Raw genomic sequence first — 22,251 nt, 5'->3', positions numbered from 1 at the left:
TTCTATATGATGGTAGTGGGGGTGCGTGAAATTCCGGAATATTGGGATAATTTTCACCCAATATCGACCAGTGTCTCTTAACGATTTTTTGTATATCGATAGAGAATGGGTGAAATTGTGACACAAAGGGGATCCTCCTTTGAGAATTTCGTGAGTTTGTGAATGTCACTACCTGTTTCTGTTCTTTGTTAATTATTTCAGAGGGATATCCCCTTTCTGTCAGTTTCTCACCCATTTCTTTCAATCTGATTGCACAAGCCTGTGGGTTATTTACTATTCTTTTAACTCATGTAAATTGGCTTCTAGGGATAGATTTGAAAACCCCAGTTGGATGAAAACTATTATAATGCAAAAGTTGATTTTTATCAGTTGGCTTAGTATATAAGTCACTAATAATACATGTGTCTTCCAGGGTTAACATTGTATCTAAGAATGGGATCCTTTCAGAACTATAGGTCATGCTAAACTCTAACCCAGGTATCAAATGATTGATGTAGTCATTGAACAGCGAAAGGGAACCAATGTCGCCACCCCATACTGCAAACACATCATCCACAAATCTGAACCAGCACTTGCAGTGCTTCATAAACTGTATATTATTATAAATAAAGGAAGTCTCTACCATATCCATGAATGTGTTGGCGTATGGGGGTGTGACATTAGAACCCATCGCTGCCCCTCTAAGTTGCATATAATGCTGTTCTTTAAACAAAAATAAATTTTCTTCCAATACCACCTTCAACAGATCCAGCAAAAACAAAACCTGATCATCATTATATAAACCCGAATGTTTTAACAAACGTTGACATGCCTCAATTCATGTGGAATGATGGTATATAAACTACCTACGTCCCATGTCACTAGGAGGGAGTCTGGCACAACATTAACCCCACGTATCTTAAACAAAAAATCACTAGTATCACGAATATATGCTCTAGTCTTCGTATTTAATGGCGTTAAGCATTTGTCCAAATATTTTGCCAGGGGTGTTGTGACAGACTCCATCCCAGAAACAATGGGACGTCCAGGTGGATTCAAAAGATCCTTGTGAATTTTCGGTAATACGTATATCACCGGAGTAACTGGATTTTCAATAATCAAATAGTTTTGCGTATCATTGTCAATAACATCTGCTTGGACAGCTGATGCTAAGATCTTTTTTATTCTAGTTTGTACACGAAAGACAGGACTAATGTCTAACAATTTGTAGGTTTCCCTATTCGATAATTGTCTCTTTATCTCAGCCTCGTATTTACAAGTATCCATCACAACAATTGCTCCACCCTTGTCAGCCGGCTTGATTGTTATATCTCGCCGGACTGACAAGGATGAGAGGGCATCCATTTCAAGTTTAGACAAATTCTTTGCAATAAACTCTTTTTTGCCACCATCCTTCAAAAATGAACCAATATCCCGATCAACCTTGTTAATAAAAACTTCCACCGCTGCACACGAAGTGGGTGGAGTCATTTTACTTTTAACATACAGGTTCAAATTTTTGACTGATAGTGGCCCTGGCAGTGCAGTTTTAATATCAGGTTTCATTGAATAATATGCTTTTAAGCGCAATTGTCGATAAAAACAATATAAATCTTGTCTCAATTTGAATGTGTCCATCTTTTCTTTAGGACAAAAACCTAAACCCTTATTCAAAACATTTAATTCAGGTTTAGAAAAAGGGACAGATGAAATATTGTATACCACATCATTCTTTATCTCCTGAATCGAGTTCTTGGTCTCATTGGTGCATCGTGAGGTCTTTGATCTCCGATATCGTTAACCCCCCCCCTCCTCCTGGTTTTTGGCCCGTGGCTGTGGCTAAAAAAGTTGAATTTGATACCCGGGCTGAAGATCCAGTAGAGGCAATGGAGGAAGAGGAGGTAGAATATTGTTGCTTCCGTTGTCCCCTCTTGAACGATTTGGTTCGCTGAAAGTTCATATCTGTCCAATTATAAACTCGATTGTTCATATAATCCTCTCGGTCAAGCTCCAATTTGACATCGTGTTTGATTTTTTTGCTGTGGAGTACTGCTTGGGTTGGAGTGCTGGTAGACATAATCTGAAGTGCGCTACATGGAATCTTGGTGGTCCTCCTCTAGACCCAGTATGCTGCTACCTACTCTTGGCTCATCATAGACAGCTCCTTCTAATGCGTCTGCTTCTGCAATGGCGGCAGCATCGTCTCGGTCCACTGCTAGCCTCTCCATGTTAGCTTCTAGAATAGCCTCCTGCATTTGCAGAGATGCTTCTTGCTGAGCTAGTTCAGCCTCCAGGCGTACTCTTTGTTGTTCTCTCTCTTATTCCATGCATACTCTCTCTTGCTCCATGCGTACGCTCTCCTTTTCTCTCTCTTGCTCCGTGCGTACTCCTGCTCTCTCTCTTGCTCCTGCCTCACCTTTTCTGCTTCAAGGTGAGCCTTTTCTTTTTTTCATCTGCAACTCTTGGTTTGCGAATGCGGCCCTGGCCCTCGCTGCTTTGGCTTTCGAATGGGCGATTGCTGCTGAATTTGTGACAAATGACTTGGATGAGCTTGTTCGCGATCGTGTTTTGTAAGAAGATGCTCCACTGTGAAACATGGCTCCGGGTGAGAAGCTGTCCTGCCATGTAGAGACTGCTGTAGTGTCGAGTGCGTGATGGAGCATGTCTCTGTGTAGCCTGGCTGCTTGCTTCACCTGCTGAAGGCCTGTTTCATCTAAGGCTTCTGACTGTATGGATACTGCGTTGCCCCAGGCTGTAAAGTCTTCGGAAGTAAGCTTAACTTCACCCAGGGCCGGCCTTAGGTGTTCAGGCGCCCTGTGCGAGCTAATCCTGTGGCGCAACTCCCAAACCCCCCCCCCCCCCCGCATTTTCTTGCACATTTTTTATGATCACTAATAACTTAGCCCCCCTTACATCAGAGACCCCATACACAGAGCCCCCTTTACATCAGAGAACCCCCACACAAAGCCCCCCTTAATTTAGAGGCCCCCTACATCAGAGAGCCCCCCACACAGAGCCCCCCCCTCACTTCAGAGACCCCTCCACACAAAGCCCCCCTCACATCAGAGACCCCACACACACATCAGAGACCCCCACACAAAGCCCCCCTAAGATCAGAGACCCCCCCACACAAAGCCCCCCTCACATCAGAGACCCCCCCACACAAAGCCCCCCTCACATCAGAGACCCCACACTCAGAGCCCCCTTCCATCATAGACCCCACACACAAAGCCCCCTTACATCAGAGACCCCACACATCAGAGACCCCCCACACAAAGCCCCCTCACATCAGAGACCCCCCACACAAACAAAGCCCCCCTCACATCAGAGACCCCCCACACACACAAAGTCCCCCTCACATCAGAGACCCCCCACACAAAGCCCCCTCACATCAGAGACCCCCCACACAGAGCCCCCCTCACATCAGAGACCCCCCACACACACAAAGTCCCCCTCACATCAGAGACCCCCACACAAAGCCCCCCTCATATCAGAGACCCCACACACAGAGCCCCCTCACATCAGAGACTCCCACACAGAGCCCCCTTACATCAGAGACCCCCCATACAAAGCGCCCCTTACATCAGAGACCCCCATACAAAGCCCCCCTTACATCAGAGACCCCCATACAAAGCCCCCTTACATCAGAGACCCCCCACACAAAGCCCCCCTACACACACAAAGCCCCCCTCACATCAGAGACCCCACACACAGAGCCCCCCTCACATCAGAGACCCCACACACAAAGCCGTCCTCACATCAGAGACCCCCCACACAAAGCCCCCCTCACATCAGAGACCCCACACACAGAGCCCCCCTCACATCAGAGACCCTCCACACAAAGCCCCCCTCACATCAGAGACCCCATACACAGAGCCCCCTTACATCAGAGACCCTCCCACACATCAGAGACCCCCACACAGAGCCCCCCTCACATAAGAGACCCCCCACACAAAGCCCTTCTCACATCAGAGACCCCACACACAGAGCCCCCCTCACATCAGAGACCCCCCACACAAAGCCCCCCTCACATCAGAGACCCCACACACAGAGCCCCCTTACATCAGAGACCCCCCACACATCAGAGACCCCCCACACAGAGCCCCCCTCACATCAGAGACCCCCCACACAAAGCCCCCCTTACATCACAGACCCCCCACACAAAGCCCCCTTACATCAGAGAGTCCCCCCCCCACACAGAGCCCCCCACATCAGAGAGCCCCCCTTACATCACAGACCCCCCACACAAAGTCCCCTTACATTAGACCCCCTCCATAGAGCCCCCCACATCAGAGAGCCCCCCCTTACATCACAGACCCCCCTTACATCAGACTCCCCCATGGAGCCCCCCACATCAGAGAGCCCCTCCTTACATCACAGACCCCCCCTCACACAGAGCTCCCCACAAAAAGCCCCCCCTTACATTTTTTTAAAGGAGAGAGTCCTCACTTACCTTGATACCTTCCGATCTCTGCAGTTTTTTTTTTCTTTAAACTTCCCGCCCACACATCCCCGGGAGTGTGGGCGGGGCGGGAGGAGGAGAAGGGGCGGGGTGAGGAGGAGCTGACGATCTCTCCTCTGGCATCAGTGCAGGGAGGGAGGAGAGATCGTCAGCATGGCAGCATCGGAGGAGAGGCTGAGCTGTGTGTAATACACACAGCTCGCCTCACTGCATGTACGGGTGACCGAGGCACAGCCGCACAGCGGGAGGTAAGTGGCGGCCGTGGCCTGTGTTAAACTTGTCCAGGCCGCGGTCGCCGCTCACCTCCCGCTGTGCGGCCTGAATCACCTGATCTGCGAGCTGTGATGGCCGCACGGCGCCCTTGTTGCCCATGGCGCCCTGTGCGGCCGCACGGCTCGCACACCCCAAAGGCCGGCCCTGACTTCACCCCAGAGGTCAGCAAAAATGTCACTGTTCTGTCTCTAGGACAGAGAGCTAAACCTTCCTGCTCCATAAACTTCAGATACCATATTTCTTTGATCTCAAATTTATAAGAAAAAGCCAGGTGAAACTACAAATTGATAAAAATAAACGTCAATGAGTACAATATTGCATACAACAAGGAAACAATGATCTATAATACAGGAAATCACTTTTTAAGCTCTCTCAGGGGTGATGGCGAGGGATTGAGAAGAACATGTCTTGCTGTATCTGGTGGCTGATACACTTCCTGTAGAAACCTACCCAGAATACTTCTGGATCCTAACATCTTTATTAAACACATCCTGAGTTTACAATATATGCAGAACGACTAAAGCTATACCAAAAAAAGACAGTAAATGGTGCCTGAGCTCTGTATATACAGTAATTAACTTGTGTGAATCAAGAAACCCCAACATGTTATTTTAAACAACATAAACACAAGTATACTGAATAAAAGTCTGGTGGACAGAACAGGCGGTGATTGTGACTGCCTCCTCCTGCAACGTAAGGCTTTCTAGATACATACCTTTGGTACGGTACACCCCGGTGGGACTCAATAACAACCTATCTTTTTCATGTTTTCTTGATGAAAGATGAACCAACCTGCAGTTTTGGACATTATAGATGATTGATTGAATGATCAAGGCTCATTTTTTAGCTCCTTTTTCTTTTCTATTTAGTTTTTCTCTACCTATGATTGAACTGATAGTGGGATTAAGTGCTATGAAACTAGCTTTTGACTTAAGTTTGGGACATTGAGGGTGGTGATGAGCCTTTAATACCCACCCCTCCCCCGGAAACTCCTACCCCCTCCCCTAACCCCAAACTTCCCCCACCCTCCAACCCACTCCCTCTCTTCCCTTCCCCCCCCCCATCCTAGGGAACCATTGCTGTGGGCCATCCTTTTGACTTTTTGCATCAGAAGTTGTTTTTTCTATATAGAGGCCTGATTCCCTTCACCCGTTGAATAATGCTTTATTTCCATTTATCATCTTAATCTTTGGTTCCCACTTTCCAATATTATTATCTTTTATCTCCTATTTAATTTATCTATTTTCTCTATTTTTAGTTCTATTTTTCCTTTCCTTTAGTTAGATTAGCTTTGATAAAGAAGCCGTGGACGGTTTTGAAATGTGTTAGCTACACCCAGCCACACCCCTCTGTCCTGTCTCCAGCACTGACATAAGTCCCGGCCACCGGTATTCGGCATTCTGTGGCCGTAGGATCACTGAGCATCCAGAGGCATCGTGGATCATACAGCCAACTCCTCTGCATGAGCAGGTGTCTCCCGGACCTCACACCTCTCCTTGTGACATGATCCTCTTGACCCCTGGTGGGTCTGATATGCACTGTTTTAACTTCTAAAATGTAAGTTGCCAATTGTTTGAATAGAATGTCAAGTCCTTTATAAATGCTGGACTTAGAGTGGCGCTCTGTGGTTTGCTTTTTTCTATTGTACAGAGATCTTCACATCTACTGTGAGCTGCCTTCAGCGTGCTGCTTTTGTTGCATAGCCTTTCTGCTCAATCTGTCCTGCATCCATTTCTAAACTTTGGGATCATTTACTTCATGACATTGATTCTGGACCCCATTTGTTTGCCCACCAGTTGCACCATCTACTATTGTTTTTTGTATTGAGCTTATGTATATGTAACATTTGTATATGTATTTTGGCGGGACTGATGACATCATATGATGCTATGGGATGGGAAGGGCCATTTGCTCTCTGGTTCTGATAGGTGAATTTTCACCTAAATACTTCTGCATGACTGCATGCACTTATCACATGCCTGACGAAGGGGTCCTGCATGGCTCAGAAACATTGCACTACACTGTTTTGTGATGGCATCTTTCTTCAATAAAGAAAATGTTTGGAAATAATTGAAGTTCCTTGGTGTGCTGGCGAATATCTACAGTATCCAGCTGGCAGTCACTACAGCACCCGGTACCTTAGGAGCTCATTTCAGGAATGTGTGCGATGGGAATGTGGACTGTATACTAGGAACAGATTTCTGTCAACCTATAACAGGAAGTGCCCAAACTAAGACCTTCATGACATGAAAGCTAAAGATTTTAAAATATCGACATTTACTTTTAAATTTACAATAGCTTCTTAATGCTTATATGAAATTTTAGTGAATGGGTTGACATACATATATAAAGATAATCTAATTTGTTTTATAGTAGGATTTCAATCTCTTTGCACTAACTAAACAAAATGCATGAAAATCAAACTTTAAAAATGGATGCAAAAATTGAGTGCATTTTGCATAAAAGGGGAAAGAGTAAGGGCTTTACAAACTTTGTGATATTACGGCACTACTCATCTAAGTGGACCTTCAGACTAGTGGATATTACGACAATTTATCTAAAATGTCACAGTGTTATGACATTCTAGAGACACTGTGTAGAACACAGCGATAAAATACAGGGTCAAATAATTTCTTAAAACAATTCTTAACCCATTTTGAGATCTGAAACAATCATACAAATTTACATAATCTAAACTGAAAAATTGAAAAGAACTTTCAGAAACATTTTGTGCATTACAGTCAAATCAATACAAAGAAAAGAACAGAACACATGCATCACAATGTTAAAAAACATTTGATGTGTACCTAATAATTAACTACAAATAAGATCAAACATTAATTCCTTTCATCCGTTCTGCTATTCCTGAAAATGCTGTTTAACGCACAAAGTTACCTAATATGATGTGAACAGTGGTGAAATCTAAATGTGTATTTACTAAGTAAATAGTTGATGTTATCCCAGCGTGTTACTCATGTTCAGAATTTATAATGCAAACTGCGCAAACTGTTGGCGCTATATAAATCCTGTATAATAATAATAATAATAAATAATAATAATATAATGGTTTAAATAGGTAAATTCAAACATCAATTAGGGTTACCTGATTTGATTCCTAAAGGTGTTAACCTGAACAGTTCTGGGCTCTTCTACTGCTTCTGGGAACCCAGGACTGCCAACATTTTTCAGGATCGCAAGCTATCGGGGGGGGGGGGGACAACCAATACACACATGAGGGCCCCGGGCGTTCACAGGGGCCCGGCTGCCAAGCAGACCCAGGAACAGCGTGGCTGCCCTGTCTTTCTTTATGCATTAATTTACAACAGAAGAGTCGGCAGCTGCTGCTCTCTGTTATTTTGCTCACATCTGGCTCTTTACTGCCACCTGTGGCTGCTTCCTGCATGTGCACTCCTCACGTGAGTGCTGCTTGTACTGGATTCTGGATTGGATTTTCAGAGACATGTGTCAGCTTTGTGGAAATGAGCTGGGACTAGGAAAACCTCATTTGGGAGCTGTGTGTACAAGTGAAGGGAGGGGCTATTTGTGTACAGGGGGCATGAGCTGTGTGTGTGTGTGTGTGTGGTATGTGTGGTGTGGTGTGTGTTTTTTGTCTGTCATGTGTGAGAGTGTGTGCGGTGTGTTGTATGTGTTTGTGTGTGTTTGGGCGTGTGGTGTGTGTGTTTTGTGTGTGTGAGTTGTGTTGTGTGTGTGGGTGTGTTGTGTGTGGGTGTGGTGTTTGTGTGTGTATGTGTGTGCTGTGTGTTTGTGTGTGTATTTGTATGATGTGTGTGTGTGTTGAGTGTGGGGTGTGCGTGTGGTGTGATGTGTGTATGTTGTATGTTTGGTGTGTTGTTTGTGTGTGTTTGTGTGCTTTTGGTTTATGTGTGTGGGTTGTGTTGTGTGGTGTGTGTGCATGTGGTGTGTGTATGTTGTGTGTGTGGTATGTGTGGTGTGTTTGTGTGTGGTATGTTGTGTGTTTGTGTGTGATGTGTGTTTATGTGTGTGGTGTGTTTTGTGTGTGTGGAGTGTGTGTGTGTTGTGTATATGTTGTATGTGTGGTGTGTTTGTTTGTGTGTTGTGTGGTGTGTGTGTGTTTTTTGGTGTGTGTGTGTGGTGTGTTGTGTGTGTGGTATGTGTAGTGTGTTGTGTGTTTGTGTGCGTGTGTGTTTTATGTGTGCCTGTTTTGTTGTTTGTGGTGTGTTGTGTGTTTGTGTACATGGGTGTTTTATGTGTGCCTGTGTTGTGTGTGTGGTGTGTGTATGTGTGTATGCGTGTGTATCTGTGTGCTGTGTGTGTATGTGTGTGTATATGCGTGATGTGTGGTGTGTGTGTGTGTCAGAGGGGGCTGAGTGTGTACAGGTGTGGGGGGGCTGTCTGCAGGACAGTGGGATGGGCAGTGGGTGGATTTGGTGGAATGGCTAGTGGGTTGGACCTGGGGAATATTGGTGATCAGGTGGGGGTTGGGGGGCTAAAACTGTGTAAGGGGCCCTAAAATTTCTGATGGCTTCCCTGATCAAAAGAAAGCGAAAACAATGCATATAGGAAATATAAAAATACTTAACTTTAAGGGAGCAAATTTTCCAAGGATGAGGACTGCTCTCCAGGATTTAGACTGGAAGGGAATATTGGCATCGATGAGCACAGAACAGAGATCGGAAATTTTCAAAAAGACTTTATGCAAACTGACTGCAAAGTATATTCCCATGGGCAATAAGTTCAAAAGGCTAAAAATAAAACCTTTGTGGCTCATGGCCAAAGTTAAAAAAGCTATAAATAATAAGAAAAGAGCTTTAAAAAAATATAAAAATGAAGGAACACTATCATTGTTTAATTGTTACAAAGAATATAACAGAGTATGTAAAAAGGAAATCAGGGACGCAAAAATTCAAAATGAACGACAGATTGCAAAAGATAGTAGGACAAACCCCAAAAAATTCTTCAAATATATTAATAGTAAAAAGGTTAGGTCTGAGCATGTAGGCCCTTTACAAAATAATCAGGAGTGGGTGACTGGGGACAAAGAGAAGGCAAATTTATTAAATACTTTCTTCAGCTCTGTGTATACAAAGTAGCATGGGGAGCTCATGTCCATAATGAGGATTGCATTGCCACAGCCCCAAATGATCCACAATGGCTCAAAAGTGATATGGTCCAGAAATATTTAGACAGACTAAGGGTGGATAAAGCGCCTGGACCAGATGGCATCCACCCACGCATCCTAAAAGAATTGAGCGCTATAAATTAAAAGCCATTGTTTTTCATTTTTAGGGACTCTTTAAGGACTGGAATAGTACTACTGGATTGGCGTAGGGCCAATGTGGTGCCTGTATTTAAAAAGGGATCAAAGTCTTTGCCAAGTAACTATAGACCTGTTTGTTTAACTTCTATAGTCTGGAAGATACTGGAGAGTTTAATAAAAGACCACATAGATGAGTTCTTGCTGGAAAAAAAGATTTTAAGCATTAGACAGCATGGATTCATGAAAGACAGAAGTTGTCAAACAAACCTGATTTCTTTTTATGAGGAGGTAAGTAAAACCTTGGACAGAGGGGTGGCTGTGGACATACTATACTTGGATTTTCCAAAAGTGTTTGACACAGTCTACAGGCTTGGAAAGATCAGTTTGTAAATGGATAGAAAATGGGCTAAAAGATAGAATTCAGAGAGTAGTGGTTAATGATTCTTACTCTGAATGGTCTAAAGTTATCAGTGGTGTACCCCAAGGTTCAGTGTTGGGACCCATACTTTTTATTATCTTTATAAATGATATAGGGTCTGGGATTAAAAGTACCATTTCAGTTTTTGCAGATGACACCAAGCTTTGCAGTGGAAGAACTTCCTTACAGGATGTCTCCAACTTACAAGATGTGGCAAATGAGGTTTAATGTTTATAAATGTAAAGTTATGCACTTTGGGGCTAAGAATATGCATGCATCATATATACTAGCTGGAGTATAACTGGGGGAATCCATAGCGGAGAAGGATCTGGGTGTTCTGGTAGATCATAAGCTTAATAATAGCATGCAATGCCAAGCTGCAGTTTCCAAAGCAAGCAAAGTCATTTCTTGTATTAGCAGAGGCATGGACTCCAGAGAGAGAGATATAATTTTTCCCCTGTGCAAATCATTAGTAAGACCTCATCTGGAATATGCAGTTCAGTTTTGGGCACCAGTTCTCAAAAAGGATATCAGGGAACTGGAGAAAGTGTAGAGAAGGGCAACCAAACTGATAAGAGGCATGGAGGAACTCAGCTATGAGGAAAGATTAGAGGAACTGAATTTATTCTCTCTTGAGAAGAGGAGATTAAGGGGAGATATGATCAACATGTATAAATACATAAGGGGTCCATACAGTGAACCTGGTGTTGAGTTATTCACTTTAAGGTCAACATAGAGACTAAGGGGGCACTCTTTATGGAAAGGTTTCTTCACCGTAAGAGCTGTGAAAATGTGGAATGGACTCCCTTCAGAAGTAGTTCTGGCTAACTCACTAGATTGCTTTAAAAAAGGCCTGGATTCTTTCCTGGTGTACATAATATAAATGGGTACTAATATTTATAGGTAAAATTCATTCAGAATATCCAATTGCCTCTCGGGATCAGGAAGGAATTTTTTCCCCTGCTGTAGCAAATTGGATCATGCTTTGCTGGTTTTTTTTCACCTTCCTCTGGATCAACTAGGTATAGGATTGTGTATATTGGATTGTATGGTTGGGTTTTCTTTACTTTTTTTGTTTTTTATTGGTTGAGCCAGATGGATTTGTGTCTTTTTTCAACCTAACTATGTAACTATGTATTGTTTCCTTTGGGTGAAATCCCTGGTGTTCTGCCAGTTCTTCTGCTTTCCTATTAAAAACTGACCCCACTAAGCAGGAGAGCACAACGTTGTCAGTTCTCTAGCTATGCTGGGAACTCAGCCTGCTCTTCTCCAATGATCAGATTTGTCCTTGCAACTCCCCCTCCCCCTGAACAGCCTTTTAATGGGAAGATCAGTGTGCTGTTGCTTCTCCTCCCCCAGCTCTTATGCAGCTGGAGAAAATGGAGAAAAACAATATGTATAATGTTTTTTTTTTATATCTATACAAAAACATTTTCCCTTAATTTCTATTTTAAACTGAATGGGCTGTTATATAATCAATTTAAGGCTGTCAGCTCCTGGCCAGATGCAGCCTGAAAAGGATTACTCAATATGTTTGGTCGAAGGAGCGGGGTGAAATCAAGGGTTTAATAGGCCCCAATTCCTTCATAGAGTGGACCTGTCACGCTGAATGTACGTATCAAAGGATTTGTTGGCTTCATTGTGATAGCAATAAAGTTAAATGAAAAAAGTGGTAACAAAATTGATCATAAATAAAGAAGCAAAAACAAAATTTAAGTTTAAAAAACCTGTTCTCCCATACATGCAAGACAATTCCACAAAGTGTTATTAACCCCCTCCCTGGACATCATTCATGGAACACAGCCGATGACAGATCACTGTACCGGCCCTCTGCTGGTACCTTCAGGGGCATATCTACCATGAGGTAAACAAGGTGTTTACCTTGGGTGGCATTTTTCAGTGGGGCGGCACTGCCCCCAGGCAGAAGGTACACTTTGAGCAGTGGCATCTCTACAGGGGTGCAGACGGCACCCGGTGACACCTGCCAGAGGGGTGACACCAGTGGTGGCCGCAGACTGACCGCTCAGTGATAAGGGAGAAAAGTGGAAGCAGGGGCAGTGGTGGCTGCAGCCTCCAATCCCAGAAGTAGCTCACTTGGTTTGAGCAAGTCGGAGCCTTGAGCTGTGATGATGCCTCAGTAGCCTCGCTATACACAGCTGGTAAAAATGAGACGGTGAGAATCCAGTGTCATTTTTTGGGGGGGCATGAGAGCAGGGGCGTACCTAGAGCATTTGGCACCCGGGGCGGATCCTATATCTGGCACCCCCCCCCCCCAGGCAATGAACATTGACGTGTCATGTGTAAAATGTATGGAGACCCCATTTTACATTACACAGAACCCTTACCCCTGGACCCCTTTACATTACACAGCCCCCGTACCCCTGGACCCCTTTACATTACACAGCCCCTGTACCCCTGGACCCCTTTACATTACACAGCCCCCTTACCCCTGGACCCCTTTACATTACACAGCCCCTGTACCCCTGGACCCCTTTACATTACACAGCCCCCTTACCCCTGGACCCCTTTACATTACACAGCCCCCTTACCTCTGGACCCCTTTATATTACACAGCCCCTGTACATTACACAGCCTCCTTACCCCTGGACCCCTTTACATTACACAGCCCCCTTACCCCTGGACCCCTTTACATTACACAGCCCCTGTACCCCTGGACCCCTTTACATTACACTGCCCCCTTACCCCTGGACCCCTTTACATTACACAGCCCCTGTACCCCTGGACCCCTTTACATTACACAGCCCCCTTACCCCTGGACCCCTTTACATTACACTGCCCCCTTACCCCTGGACCCCTTTACATTACACAGCCCCTGTACCCCTGGACCCCTTTACATTACACTGCCCCCTTACCCCTGGACCCCTTTACATTACACAGCCCCCCATTGGAACCCTTTACATTACACAGCCCCATCCCCCATACAACCCTTTACATTACACAGCCCCCCAATATAACCCCTTTACAATACAAAGCCCCCACCAATAGAACCCCTCTACAATAAATCCCCCCATAGAACCCCTATACAATACAAAGCCCCCCCCATAGAACCCCTATACAATACAAAGCCCCCCCCCCATAGAACCCCTATACAATACAAAGCCACCCCCCATACAACCCCTATACAATACAAAGCCACCCCCCCAAAAAAAAGAACCCCTTTACAATACAAAGTCACCCCCCCTCAAAATAACCCCTTTACAATACAAAGCCCCCCCGCCCCCCCCTCAAAATAACCTCTTTACAATACAAAGCCCCCCCGCCCCCCCCCCCTCAAAATAACCCCTTTACAATACAAAGCCCCCCCGCCCCCCCCTCAAAATAACCTCTTTACAATACAAAGCCCCACCGCTCCCCCCTCAAAATAACCCCTTTACAATACAAAGACCCCCGCCCCCCCTCAAAATAACCCCTTTACAATACAAAGCCCCCCCGCCCCCTCAAAATAACCCCTTTATAATACAAAGCCCCCCCCCGCCCCCCCTCAAAATAACCCCTTTACAATACAAAGCCCCCCCGCCCCCCCCCCCTTAAAATAACCCCTTTACAATACAAAGCCCCCCCCTACCTTTTTAGGAGGAGAGCGGAGGAGGAGGAACTGTTTAAAGCAGAGAGGATGTGAGAGACTCACTGTCACTCCCGAGCCCTGAATACACAGCGATCGGCGCCTCGGCGGGAACTGCAGAAGTTACTATGCTGGTTAATGAGCAGGTGATTGGTTGATAGGCGGTCCTAGCAACCAATCGCCTTCTCATTAACCAGCATAGTAAACTGCGGCAGCGCCGATCGCTGTGTATTCAGGGCTCGGGAGTGACAGTGAGTCTCTCACATCCTCTCTGCTTTAAACAGTTCCTCCTCCTCCGCGGTGGAAGCAGTCTGGCGGCCGGCCCCGGGTGTCACCCTGATCTTCCCTGACACACTGACACCCCCCTAATGTGTGGCACCCGGGGCGGACCGCCCCTCCGCCCCCCCTATTGGTACGCCACTGCATGAGAGAACCTTCTGGTGGAGTATAGGGGGATAGGGGAGCCCCCTCTCTCTCACCCCCTCTTTTTCTCACCCCTCTCTCTCACTCTCTCTCTCTCAACCCCTCTTTCTCTCACCCCCTCTCTCTCCCCCAGCTCTCTCTCCCACCCCCTTCTCTCTCTCACCCCTTTCTCTTTCACACTCTCTCTCACCCTCTCTCTCTCTCACCCCCTTTTTTCCTCTCACCACCCTCTCTCTCTCTCTCCCACCCCTTCTCTCTCACCCCACCGCTTAAGAGGCGGAGCTCTAGTAGGAAGAGGTGGAGCCTAAACATGAAGGGGTGGATCTTAAACAGGAAGGTTTGGGGTACATTTAGATGGGGTGCCCAATTTTAGTCTTGCCTAGGGCAGCACAAAACCAAAATACACCACTGGGTACCAAGTGATCACCGTGGTCAATCACAGCAGATCACATAGCAATCGTACACAATAAAAGGCTTTAATTCATATCTTTCATTGTGTACTATTGTGATGAGCTCTGTACAGACCGGGCCAATCACAGCACATCTGTACTATGTGATTAGCTGTGGCCAATCACAGCTAATCACCATAGTAAACACTAAATTAATCATTTTCATTCAGAAAAAATGATTGCTTATAACTGTAAAATTCTGTTATAAGCAGTCGTAGTGTGTAAAAAAAAATCCTGATCACTTCCCCAGAGTAGTACAGTGTTACTGTATTGCTCTGGTCACTGTATGTAAAAAAATATAAAAAAAAGAAAAACAAAATAATAAAAAAAAGAAAAAAATATTTAATAAATTAAGAAACAATTAACATATACATATATATTTTTTACATGCTGTCACCAGGCAGTGTCTCTGATCACTGCCACACCAGTTATCTGATGACACTGTACTGCAGTGGTGACAGTATGAAAAATAATTTAAACAATTGTGAAAAAAACTATTTATTAAATGTATTACCGTATATACTCGAGTATAAGCCGACCCGAATATAAGCCGAGGCACCTCATTTTACCACAAAAAAGTGGGAAAAGGTATTGACTCGAGTATAAGCCTAGGGTGGGAAATGCAGCAGCTACTGGACCCAACTGGACCACCACGAGACACAAAACAGGGACTGCGGGCATGGTGCAGGAGATGCAGGGCTGTGGGCATGGTACAGGAGATGGTACAGGCATGGTACAGGAGATGGTTCAGGCATGGCACAGGAGATGGTACAGGCATGGCACAGAGGGGTGGTATAGGCATGGCACAGGAGATGGTATGAGCATGCACAGGTGATGGTACGGGCATGGCACAGGTGATGGTACAGGCAAGGTACAGGAGATGGTACAAGCATGGCACAGGAGATGGTACAGGCATGGCACAGTTGATGGTACAGGCATGGCACAAGAGGTGGTACAGGCATGGCACAGGTGATGGTACAGGCATGGCACAGGTGATGGTACAGGAGATGGTACAGGCATAGCACAGGTGATGGTACAGGAGATGGCTCAGGTGATGGTACAGGCAATTACACAGGTGATGGTACAGGCATGGCACAGATGGTACAGGCATGGTACAGGAGATGCAGTGCTGTGGGTATGGTACAGGAGAATGTCCTATACCATGCCCGCAGCACTGCATGAGGAAACGCAGGGGCTGCAGAGGAGTCTCACTTACCTGTCGGTGAGGCGCCTTACATTTAAAAATGGTGCCGCCCGGTGCCAACACGTCACCGTGCATGCACCGCCGATGCTTGGGAAAGCCCGTACACATTCGGCTATTCCCAGGCAGACGGTGCATGCACAGTGACGTGTTGGTGCCGGGCGGCACCAATTTTAAAAGTTAAGTGAGACCGTGACTTGAGTATAGGGGGGCTTTTTCAGCATAAAAAAACATGCTGAAAAACTCGGCTTATACTCAAGTATATACAGTAATTTTCAAAAATATTGTGACAACAAAATTACACCTTCAAAAAACTCACCAATCCTCTTACTAAATATTTCCTACTCTCTACTTTCCCAAAAGTGGTAATTTGGGGGATATTTGCACTGAACTGGCAGTTTTGGGCCTCAAGAAAGGAGGTAGGCCGTCAGTACATCAGGATTGATAGATTTTCAGATAGACTGTATATACCAGATTATGTGGACTCTATAACGTTTCTACAGACTAAATAATATACACTGATTTGGTAATTTCCACTAAAGAAAATTAGCAGTATACATTTTTGGCCTAAATTTATGAAGAACAATTATTTATTTGCAAAATGTTATAATAAAAACAAAGAAAAACGTGGGGTTTTTATTTTCAAAATTTTGGGGATTTTTTTGTTTATTTAGCAAAAAAATAAAAAACCCAGTGGTGATTAAATACCACCAAAAGAAAGCTCTATTTGTGTGAAGAAAAAATAATATAAATGTGGGTACAGTGTTGCATGCAGAGATGTATAGTAACGAAGTAGAACATCTTCACTACTGTACCTAAGTACTAAAAGGCAGTATCTGTACTTTACTAGAGTATCATTTTTTTCTCCTACTTCCACTTTTACTTCAGTACATATTTTCGATGAGTTTAATACTTTTACTCCGATATTTTTTTATGTGCTGCATAGTTACTCGTTACAATTATAAAAATGTTACGAATCATTCCATTCCAAACCCGCACCGCTGCTGACTTTTTTTACTCGAGTCTCACTGTTTCTGAGACTCACAAGTCACGACCAATCCAGACCCAATGCGATGGCTCAGGGACAGAGCCTCGCCGCCTCTGCCCTTCCTCGGCTCGGCCTGAGTCCCGCCTCCCGCTTGGCTCTCAAGTGAAGTGGTGGTGGTCAGAGAGGAGAGACACCTGCCTGCGGAGTGATCTCTCTGGGCCCTGGCTGGGGGAGGGACTGTGAGTTACTAGAGTCTAGACTACTAGACTGTCTCTGGGCACTGTGCAGCGCGGCCGCCCAGTGCGGGAGAACTGGATGGAGGTAGGAATATATTCTTCTGTCAGCAGGGGGGACTGGACTGGGGACTGTGGAGAGAGAGGCTGGAGGACTCGAGACAGCCTAAGGTAGGAGAAGTAAGAACTGTCTTTAAGTCAAGTCACTCACTAAGGGGATCGGATCTATTCAATGGGGGGAGGGACCTTCCCTGGCCTGCCCTACTCTAAGGGGGATCTATAAAGGGAGGGGGACCCTGGCCTGCTCTAAGGGGGCTCTATAATGGGAGGGGGACCCTGACCTGCTCTAAGGGGAATCTATAATGGGAGGGGGACACTGGCCTGCTCTAAGGGGAATCTATAATGGGAAGGGGACCCTGGCCTGCTTTAAGGGGGCTCTTTAATGGGAGGGGGACCCTGGCCTGCTCTAAGGAGAATCTATAATGGGAGGGGGACCCTGGCCTGCTCTAAGGGGAATCTATAATGGGAGGGGGACCCTGGCCTGCTCTAAGGGGGATCTATAATGGGAGGGGGACCCTGGCCTGCTCTAAGGGGGATCTATTATGGCAGGGGGACCCTGGCCTGCTCTAAGTGGGATTTGTAATGGGAGGGGGACCCTGGCCTGCTCTAAGTGGGATCTATAATGGGAAGGGGGCCCTGGCCTGCTCTAAGGGGGATCTATAATGGGAGGGGGACCATGGCCTGCTCTAAGGGGATGTATAATGGGAGGGGGACCCTGGCCTGCTCTAAGGCGGATCTAAAATGGCCCTGGCCTTTTGACTACTTTCTTTAATAACTACATAACACAATACTTGTACTTTTACTTTCAGTACTTGAGTAGTAAATTTTAAAATAAACTACTTGCAATACTTAGGTACAAAAAATGTTGAATACTTTAGTACTTCTACTTAAGTGTGGAGCTTAAAGAGCACTTCAACTTCTACTCAAGTCACTTTTTTGATAGAGCACTTGTACTTTTACTCAAGTCTGGGTCTCTAGTACTTTATACATCTCTGGTTGCATGACTGCACAATTGTCATTCAAAGTGTGACAGCGTGGAAGGTGAAAATTGGCCTGGGCAGGAAGGGGGATGAAAGTGGTTAAGAAACATTTGCAGAGATTAGTGTTATCTGTAAATTATACTTACCCAGTAGTGTCCTTTTGTTGGAAATGCTGCCCCAAAAACCTCTCCTAATTCCAAAGTTCACCTGTTTTCTGCAGGCTTCCAGTTCTGTTACTGCTATCTGAATTGAAGTAGTTATTCCCACAGAAGTCCATTGGGCCAACTACTTCAAATACCATATAGGGTGACAGAATTTAAAATGTATGCAAATCCAAAACTGTTTTCCTAGTTTGGATATGGTAGGGAAAGGTTAAGCCCTTTTTTGACCTGTCACTATGAGAAGAGGATATTTCTCCAACGAGATACCCCTTTTAGACAGTTATCATTGGAAGAGGTGTTCCCATTGGAACTTTTCCATTGACCTTCTCTTTCTGTGACTGCTCTAAAATATTAGATTTCCAAACAGTTTCAGTACTGGTGACAGTGGTCGTCAGGACAAATACAGTGGGTGAATCTCCCTAATGGGCACACATACAGCAGGGAAACATAATTAGAATTGAACACTTCCCCACTCTATCCAATACTAAAATAATAGTTTGGTGTTTTGGCTTTTTATACATAAACTTTCAAACCCAATTGTACTTCCAATTTAACCATTTGCCTGCTGGGCTCTTTCACCCCCTTCCTGCCCAGGCCAATTTTCAGCTTTCAGTGCTGTCGCACTTTGAATGACAATTGCGCGGTCATGTAACACTGTAACCAAACAAAATTTTGATCATTTTTTTTAGATAGATAGAGCTTTCCTTTTGTGGTATTTTATCACCACTGGATTTTAAATGTTTTGCTAAACAAACAAAAAAAAAGACAGAAATTAAAAAAAAAAAGTTTTTCTTAACTTCTGTTAACAAATGTTGTAAATAAGTAATTATTCTTCTTCACTGAGGTGTGCTGATGAGGCTGCACTGACAGGCACTGATAGGCTGCACTGTGTTTGCACTGATGAGGTGGCATTGATGGGCACTGATGAAGAGGCACTAATATGAAACACTGATGTGCACTGATAGGCAACACTGATAGGCGGCACTGATATGCGCCACTGATGGGCACTGATGTGCACTGATGAGGGGGCATCGATGGGCACTGATGAAGAGGCACTAATAGGCAACACCTATGACCACTGATAGGCAGCACTGATAGGCAACACAGATAGGCACTGATATGTGCCACTGATGGGTACTGATAGACTGTACTGACATGCATCCTATGAGGAAGCACTGATGGGCACTGATGAGGTGGCATCGATGGGCACTGATGAAGAGGCACGTTTACCTTTCATTTGAGGATGCCCCACAGATGCTCAATAAGGGTTTCGGTCTGGAAATATGCTTGACCAGTCCATCACCAGTCCATCACCTTTACCCTTGGCTTCTTTAGCAAGGCAATGGTCATCTTGGAGGTGTGTGTTGGGGTCATTATCATGTTGGAATATTGCTCTGTGGCCCAGTCTCCGAAGGGAGGGGATCATGCTCTGCTTCAGTATGTCACAGTACATGTTGGCATTCATGGTTCCCTCAATGAACTGTAGCTCCCAAGTGCTGACAGCACCCATGCAGCCCCAGACCATGACACTCCTACCACCATGCTTGACTGTAGGCAAGGCACACTAGTCATTGTACTCCTCACCTGGTTGCCGCCACACACGCTTGACATCTTTTGAACCAAATACGTTATATTAGTCTCATCAGACCACAGGACATGGTTCCAGTAATCCATGTCCATAGTCTGCTTGCCTTCAGCAAACTGCGGGCTTTCTTGTGCATCATCTTTAGAGGAGTCTTCCTTCTGGGATGACAGCCATGCTGACCAATTTGATGCAGTGTGTGGCGTATGGTCTGAGCACTGACAGGTTAACCCCCCACCCCTTCAACCTCTGCAGCAATGCTGGCTGTACTTATACGTTTTTTTCCCTAAGTCAACCTCTGGATATGGCGCTGAGCACGTGCACTCAACTTCTTTGGTCGACAATGGCAAGGCCTGTTCTGAGTGGAACCTGTCCTGCTAAACCACTGTATGATCTTGGCCACAGTGCTGCAGCTCAGTTTCAGGGTCTTGGCAAACTTCTTATAGCCTAGGCCATCTTTATGTAGAGCAACGGTTCTTTTTTTCAGATCCTCAGAGAGTTCTTTGCCATGAGGTGCCATGTTTAACTTCCAGTGACTAGTATGAGAGATAGAGAGCGATAATACTAAATTTAACACACCTGCTCCCCATTCACACCTGAGACCTTGTAACACTTAGGAGTCACATGAAACCAGGGAGGGTAAATGGCTAAATGGGCCCAGTTTGGACATTTTCATTTAGGGGTGTACTCACTTTTGTTGCCAGTGGTTTAGACATTAATGGCTGTGATTATAAAACAAATTTATGCAGCGCTAGCAACGATATTAATAGTTAGGTGAAAAAGTATATATGTACCATACAATTAAAAACTCAAATATTGTATGCATATAGTGCTCAAGTGCTATAAGTTAAATATATCCTAGTGAACAATAAACAGTAAATATCAAATGCATAAAGAGTCCTTGTATATTGATCCAAATAAAGTGCTATGAATTATTAAATATATCCAAGTGAACAATAAACAATAAATATCAAGTGCATAAAAAGTCCTTGTATTGTGATCCAAATAAGGTGCCGAAGTGCCAAAATAAATAAAGGTGCTTTCAAAGTGATAAGGTGCCCCTCTCGGTTCCCCACTCACCAAATTGCCAATGTATAAAGACCTTTGTATGTTATTGCACAATAGCCCAGGATCTTTAGGAAACTTCTCCAATGGGACCTCCAATAATGTATGGGTCCGCTTCCGAGCTCTCCAAGACAGGTGTAGTCACCAACTCCTCCTCACCACCACCTATCACTACTTCCTGTATATGACGCTGTAAATAAGGTTTTTTCTACTACAAAGTTACAAAAGGAGATGCACTGCATATTCTATAATCTTTTTACAAAACAGATTACATAATTTTGTTTTATTCCAGGTTTTTTTAGAACAAAGAGAGGGGTAAATGACACAGTACAAGTAATGTGCTGTCTATCATGCCTTAAAGGATCAGGATTATTTTTTTGTTAGGGTTACAACCACTTTAGGATCGTCATGATAACATGACTTTTTTTTGAATAAATGTAAATGATTGTACATACCGTTAATAAATAAGATACCCCCTGAAAATAAGCCCTAGTGTGTTTTTTTGTGGCCAAAATTAATAAAAGACCTGGTCTTATTTTCAGGGGAACACAGCAGTATAAATGCATGCATAGTAGAGGGTATCCCATGTTTCCTGTTTATGCATTTTTTTAAATTATTTTATGATATGGAAAATGCAACAAGAGATTTAGAATCCCTAAGGTATTTGGAAAGGGATGTGCAGAGTTAACAATCACATATTACTGAAATATAATATAAAAATATAATATACAATATACTGTCAAAGCTGTGATTTACAGTGAACAGCACAATGCAACTTTTTTTTTTTTTTCTGAATGATGCTAGCAAACACTTTTAACAAAGGAACTGTCAGGGAAAAGGCATGGTTTTTCCACAAAACTTAAATTTACCTAATTTATGGAATAAAACGAAAACCCTTTACTGCATCCAGGAGTTTCAGATATTCAGAAACCTGCGATGCCTTCATTTTAATACGTTCATAAACTTTGCAATACATTTGGCAATGACCTTCAGATGCATTTGCAGTACGGAGACATTGTTGTAACGTTTAATAGCCATTTGTTGTCTGGCTGGAAAACACTGAGACACTACAGGAAATGACAGTGCAAAATTGTCCTTGGCATTTGCAAATCATAGCAATCAATTATTTTGAAATAAACTACCCTACTTGGCATA

The sequence above is a fragment of the Pelophylax lessonae genome (assembly GCF_965119305.1).
Source record: "Pelophylax lessonae genome assembly, chromosome: 1".
NCBI classification, from domain to species: domain Eukaryota; kingdom Metazoa; phylum Chordata; class Amphibia; order Anura; family Ranidae; genus Pelophylax; species Pelophylax lessonae.
This window is presented reverse-complemented; position numbering follows the sequence as displayed.